We start from the raw sequence: 7,113 nt of genomic DNA on the forward strand, positions 1-7,113 counted from the left end.
AGAGCGAGTCTTGCTACTCTACACGTAGCAGGCCATAATGGCTAACACTGTTTTTAGTACCAAAGCTGAACTGTCTTGTAGTTGCTTCTCTGTCTTTGCCTACCTGTCACACTGTTTGTCCTCCCACAATTATGTATTGTACAGTTTGAATGCTGAGTGCCCCCACCGCTTTAAGTAAAAGGAAATTATCTTTATTTCTTTTTTGGTTTGTGTGTTTTAATTGCTGATGATCCAGACCCTAGATTTAATAGGTCATCAAGTCTTCTGTTAAATAACTAGAGAACAGAGGAATTAGTAGAGAAAAAGAAGGAAGTATGATTGAGGGGGGAAAAAGGAGAAAGAAGGGTTTTCTAAAAACTATAAGGAGGTCAGAGGAGAGAGGGAGGAAAAGAAAGTAAAGGAAGGGTTACCCTAAGTGCCCTGCCAGCCTGGGAGCTGATCTGGGGGCAGTTTCCCAAAAAGAAGGAGGACTTCCAGTTCAAATGAGACAGATAACTGGGACTAGCAAAGAAAGTCTTCGTGGGACGTTGAGCACTGAGAAGCACCATGAGTTCTGCGGCACTGTCACAGATCTCTCAGTTATGACCAGAGATCTGTGACAGAGTTTTCTGCATCAAACTCATCTATGCACATTGTTCCACTGTGGGCAGCTGGTGAATATGCCACTCTGTCAGCACTGATAACTCACCAGATGCCTGCCAAGCTGGAGAGATGCCCACCTGCACCATACAACCATACAAGTTCAACATGAAACTGTCCCGTTGCTCCAGGTGGAGCATAATGCCCCAGGGCAAAACCTGTAAACCCAAAGCAAGGGAATGAGGCCCTGGACCTGATGGAATGGTGACAAGAAAGCTCTGGGCATCCGTACTTGGTGGGGAAGGGTAACAAGAAAAGAGGGAGCTGAACTGAACTAACTCAAACTCCCCTGAGATGGGACAATCATTAATGATTGCGCTGTTACAAATGGATAGGGAACATTTGGATGGCAGTTGTCTGGCAAATCTGACAATGTTATACACCTGCTTAAAACTTACCAGGAGTTATGCAGCGAACTGAATGTCTGTGCCCCTTCAAAATTCATATGTTGAAACTCTAACCCCAACATGATGGTAGTTGAGAGTGGTGGGGCCCTTAGAAGGTAATTCAGTTATGAGGGTGGAGCCCTCATGAATAGGATTAGTGCCCTTATAAGGAGAGGCTAGAGAGCTAGCTAGCTCCCTAGCTTCACCAATGGGCTATAAGGAGTAGTCACATATGTCAGTTCTGGGTTAAAGCATAAAACAGCAAGTGTGAGTCCCACCTTAGCTTTCCTGCCTTGCTCTAGGCAGTGCGTCCCTCTTTCCTCCAAGGAGGCCACATATTCCAAGTATAGCCTCAAGATGGTGGCCTCTCCATCAGCCTGGGGTCCACGAGTGATTATGAGGAGCATGTGCCAGGAGCATGAAATAAACTGTTGTTGTATTAAGGCACTCACTCAATATTTGTTGAATAAATGTTTCTACTGTAGAATTTTGCAAACGATACTTGAACTGTTTGTATGTCTTTCTTCACAGGCTGAGCCACTGCACAGGCTGAGCCACTGCACCAGACCAATATGTATTTTTATATACATATTTATATATAAAAATTTATTTAATTTTAAATATATGTAAATATTTCTATATTTAGAGACAGGGGCTCATTCAGTCACCCTTGCTGGAATGCAATGGTGCAATCATAGCTCACTGCAGCCTCGAACTACTGGGCTCAAACTATCCTCCTGCGTCAGATTCCTGAATAGCTAGGACTACAAGTGCACACCACCATGCCTGGGTATTTTAAAAAAATTTTTTATAGAGACAGGGTCTCACTATGTTGCCCAGGCTGATCTTGAGTTCCTGACCTCAGGTGATCCTCTTGCCTTGGCCTCTCAAAGCACTAGGATTACAGGCACAAACTACCATGACTGGCCTGAATAATGTTTTAAAAAATAATCGCAAAATGAGTTTTTATTTATTTATTTATTTTTGAGTTGAAGTCTCACTCTGTCGCCCAGACTGGAGTGCAGAGGCCGCTCCCAGCCACCACAGCCTCAACCTGCTGGACTCCGGCGATCCTTCTGCCTCAGCCTTCCAAGTAGCTGGAACTACAGGCACGTGCTACCATGCCCGGCTAGTTTTTGATTTATTGTAGAGATGAGGCCTTGCCAAGTTGCCCAGGCGGGTCTTGAACCCACGGGCTTAGGTAATCCACTCACCTCAGCCTTCCAAAGGGAGGGATTACAGGCTGAACCACCGAACCTGGCTTCAAATTGGGTTTTTAAAAATGAACATCAAGCCGGGCTCGGTGGCTCAGCCTGTAATCGTAGCACTTTGGGAGGCCAAGACGAGTAGATTGCCTGAGCCCGTGGGTTCGAGACCCACCCAGGCAACTTGGCAAGACCTCATCTCTACAATAAATTACAAATTAACCGGGCGTGGTAGCCCACGCCTGTAGTTCCGGCTACTTGGAAGGCTGAGGCAGAAGGATCGCCGGAGCCCAGCAGGTCAAGGCTGCGGTGGTCGGTAGCGTGCCACTGCACTCCAGCCTGGGCAACAGAATGAGACTCCAACTCAAAAAAATAAATAAATAAATAAAAATGAACATCATCTGTATGTATGTTATGCTGCAATTAAAAAGTTTAGTTAAGACTGGGTGCAGTCTCTACAAAAAAAATTTAAAAACCAGCCAGGTGTGGTGGTACACACCTGTAGTCCCAGTTATTTAGGAGGCTGAGGCAGAAAGATTGCCTAAGCCCAGGAGGTAGAGGCTGCAGTAAGCCATGATTGTGCCACTTCACTCTAGCCTGAAACTCTAACTAAAAAAAAAAAGTTTACTTTAAAAAACAAACAGGCATAATAAGTAAAAAGGGGAAGTATCTAGAGAGTTAATTGCACAAACACAAAGGCACTTCTAGAAGATACAGTCATTGATGTATGAGTTTTGAAATGGCTTCTGTAGATACATGCATTAAAGTTCTTTTGTGTACAATAACACTGACCAGAGGTAGCTAAAGCAACCAGGAACCCAAGGCTAGAATAACATCCTGGTCTCGGGATAATGTAGAATCATCTCCAAGTGCTGTGGGGAACACACACAGCCCTCTTTATTTCTCTCATTTTGTTTCTCTTTAAGCAGTTACTTCATTATTTTCACTCACTAAAACCCAGCTTTTTCTTTTCTTTTCTTCTGAATAGGAGTCTCACTCTGTCACCCAGACTGGAGTGCAGTGGCACACTCATGGCCACCACAGCCTCAACCTGCTGTGCTCAAGTGATCCTTCCATTTCAGCCTTCCAAGTAGCTGGAACCACAGGCATGTGCCACCACATCCAGCTAATTTTTTGATTTATTGTAGAAATGAGGGCTCACCAAGTTGCCCAGGCTGGTCTCAAATCCCTGGACTCAGGCAATCCTCTTGCCTCTGCCTCCCAAACTGCTGGGATTACAAGCATGAGCCATTGCACCCGGCAAAACCCAGTTTTTTCTACTTCTCAGAAAACAGCCACTTTGATCATCAGCCAACAGTTACCTAATTTCCATCTCCTTTCAAGAGAGCAGTGACCATAGTCTTTGCCCTAATTTCAAGATCCCAGAGAAGAACTCTGATTGGCCCAGCTTGCTTAGGGCCCGCCTGGTCCCCAGATATGCACATGGCTATTTCTCACTATGGTCTTTTTGACAGAGGAACCAGATAGCAGAAAACAGAGGCTGAAAGAAAAATTACTTGCTGCCCATTAAAATCAGAAAGGAGAACCATTCTTGAGAACGTAGCATTAGAAACAGAAGATAGATACATGTAAATATATCCTCTGGAAAGAATGGATGACGAGGATACATTATTTGGGCAGGAATTAAATGATGGAACCACCTCACAGTTACTATCTTGCATCTGCCTATGCATCATGCTACATATACTTCCATGGTCAAGTCCTATCAACTCTATCTCCTAAATCTGTTGTAAAATAGCTTGTTCCCTACCATCTTCACTGCCTCAGCTCTTACTTTATCATATTTGGTCTGTATTGTTGCAACATCCTCCTAACTGGCCTCCTACCTCCAGTCTCATCTCATCCTAATCACGATGACCTCCAACCGGTCTTTCTTACAAGCATATAGTCCTGTCATTTCCTGCTTAAAACTCTTCAATGACACCCATCACCTTCCAAATGTTTCAGCGCAGCCTCCAAGGCCTTCCTTGATCCAGCACCAACCTCACCCACTCTCCTTCTGTCCCAGACACCAGGACATCTCATCCCCAGCCATCAACGATCTATGCTTGCATGTCTTCTAAGAATTGTGCTCCCTCTGTTCACTCTGCTCAGGTTGCCCTTCTCATCTCTATGATCTCTGGAGATGCTACTTACCCTTCAAGGTCCAGTTCAGTATCTCCCTCCACTCACAGTGTAGCAATTGAGTGATTTTCACAATTTTTAATTGACATCTATTTTTGGAAACAGTATCTAGCTCTGTCACTATTGTCAGCTGTGGATTTATCTGTTCCTCCTGCTGTGTTCTTTCAGAACAGTAACCCTAGCTCATCTATCTTCAAATCCTCAGTTTCAAGCCTAGGAATCAACAAACGCTTAGGCAAGACAGTAAGAAGGCGGGAGAGGTGAAAAGGAGGAGGAGAAAACAGAAAGAAGGCAGGAGAAGGAAAGGAAGAGGGGAAGGGGAGGGAAAGGAAGAGAAGGGAAGATGTAAGATGGAGTGAGGAAAAGACCAAGGACTCGAAGTTACAGCACTTCCCTGTTTATCCCTAACATGGATAACTTGTGGCACTTCTCTGAGTCGGTCTACTTTTTTATAAAATAACATCTGTCCTATCTAACGCATAGATTTATTGGGGATCAAATAAAGAAGGGAATGTGAACGCGCTTTATTCATTTCTATGCAAATATTAGTTAGTATTAATTGCCCATCGCATTACATATACATGTTCTCCTAATTGAAGACTGCAAGTCTTAGTGGACACTTTTCTTTGGTCAGACGTCTTTGCGGTGGGTGGGGCGTTGGGGGTGTAGAAGTCTGAAGTTGTTTTAGCTGTGTTTTAGCAGTGACTTATTACCAGAATCTTGTGAGTGAAGTGGGACTAATATTGGGGTTCATTAGTATCACAGTGTAACAATTGAGTACATTTAAATTTGTTTTATTTATTTACTTTTACCATTCATTTACTTTTACTTGTCACCATTCAGCTCTGTCACCCAGGCTAAAGTGCAGTGGCATAATCATAGCTCACTGTAGCCTCAAACTCCTAGGTTCAAGGAATCCTCTTGCCCAAGCCTCCCAAGTAGCTAGGACTACAGACACACGCCACCACGCCTGGCTAATTTTTAAAATTTGTTTGGAGAGATGAGGTCTCACAATGTTGCCCAGGCTGGTCTTGAACTCCTGATCCCAAGCAATCCTCCTACCTCAGCCTCTAAAAGTGCTGGGATTACAGGTGTGAGCCACCACGCCCAGCCTGATTGATTGAGTAAATTTAGTGACATTATTCTATTTTGAAGGCTTTTTGCACTTATTTTAAATTGTGCTTTTTTCCTCCTGATTTAAGTGAATACTACAGAATGTCAGCAACCATTAGCTATTAATAATAATTTCAGTTTGATTGGAAACTTTTTTACTTCTTTCTCAAGCTTCTGGATAAGTTTAATTAAGAGTAGTTTGAAACCATGTGTGGTGGCTCACGCCTGTAATCCAACACTTTGGGAGGCTGAGGCAAGAGGATTGCCTAAGCCCACGGGTTTGAGACCAGCCTGGGCAACATGGCGAGACCTCGTTTCTAAAATAAATCAAAAAATTACCTGGGCGTGGTGGCATACACCTGTAGTTCCAGTTACCTGGAAGGCTGAGGCAGAAGGATTGCTTGAACCCAGCAGGTCAAGGCTGCAGTGGCTGTGAGTGTGCCATTGCACTTCAGCCTGGACAACAGAGTGAGACCCCAAGTTAAAAAGAAAAAAAGTAGCTTGAGCCTGACATTGCAATGACTGCAGCAACTCTGACCAACACATCCTCAGACAATATCTTCAACCTTCTTCACATCTCTTTAAAACAAACAAGAACACCTTTTTTATTATAGGAAATTTAAAAATCACTCAAAAATAGAGAGAAGAGTATAAAAGACTAAATGTGCCCATCGCCTACCTGGCTTTCACAACTATCAATCCATGCTCATCCTGAATCATCCACATGCTCACATACCTATCCTCCCTGCCCTCAGATTACTTTGGGGGCAAATCCTAGCTATCATATTTCTTCCATAAAAATTTCAGAATATATATATACATATATATATGTATATATTTGTTAGCAGGATTTATTGAGAGGACAGAAAATCTTCCACAGTGGGAGGGGATCCGAGGGGATTCCCCTAGAATATATATATATATATATATATATATATTTTTTTTTTTTTTTTTTTTTTTTTTTTTTTTGAGTTGGAGTCTCACTCTGTCACCCAAACTGGAGTGCAGTGGTTGCTCCTGGCCACCGCAGCCTCGACCTGCTGGGCTCCGGCGATCCTTCCGCCTCAGCCTTCCAAGTAGCCGGAATTACAGGCATGCGCTACCACACCCAGCTGATTTTTTGATTTATTGTAGAGATGAGGTCTTGCCGCCCAGGCGGGTCTTGAACCTGCGGGCTCAGACAATCCACTCACCTCAGCCTCCCAAAGGCACAGGATTACAGGCTGAGCCACCGAGCCCGGCTTAGAATATATTTTAAAGATACAAATTATCTTTTTAAAAAAAATCTCCACGATATCATTATATATTCACCCAAGAGAAATTAGAACTTATATTTATACAAAATTTGTCTGTAACTGAACATTTACAGAGACTTTATTCATAATCACCAAAAATTAGAAACAACTCAAGTGTCCTTCCACTGATGAACAGATTGTGATTCATCTATGAAGTATGACAATTAGGTTCATGAGCCATTCTAGAACTTGTCACCATACGCTTACAGTGGCAGCATTGTACAAATAACTGTACAAATAACCCTCTCTAGTCACCTGATCTTGAGAGACCCAAGAGATTAAAAAAAAACTCTAAGAGAACTATTACTATATGAATTCCTACCCCACGTT

This window comes from Carlito syrichta, unplaced genomic scaffold, assembly GCF_000164805.1.
Source record: "Carlito syrichta isolate Samal-C Ts95f unplaced genomic scaffold, Tarsius_syrichta-2.0.1 Scaffold136857, whole genome shotgun sequence".
NCBI classification, from domain to species: domain Eukaryota; kingdom Metazoa; phylum Chordata; class Mammalia; order Primates; family Tarsiidae; genus Carlito; species Carlito syrichta.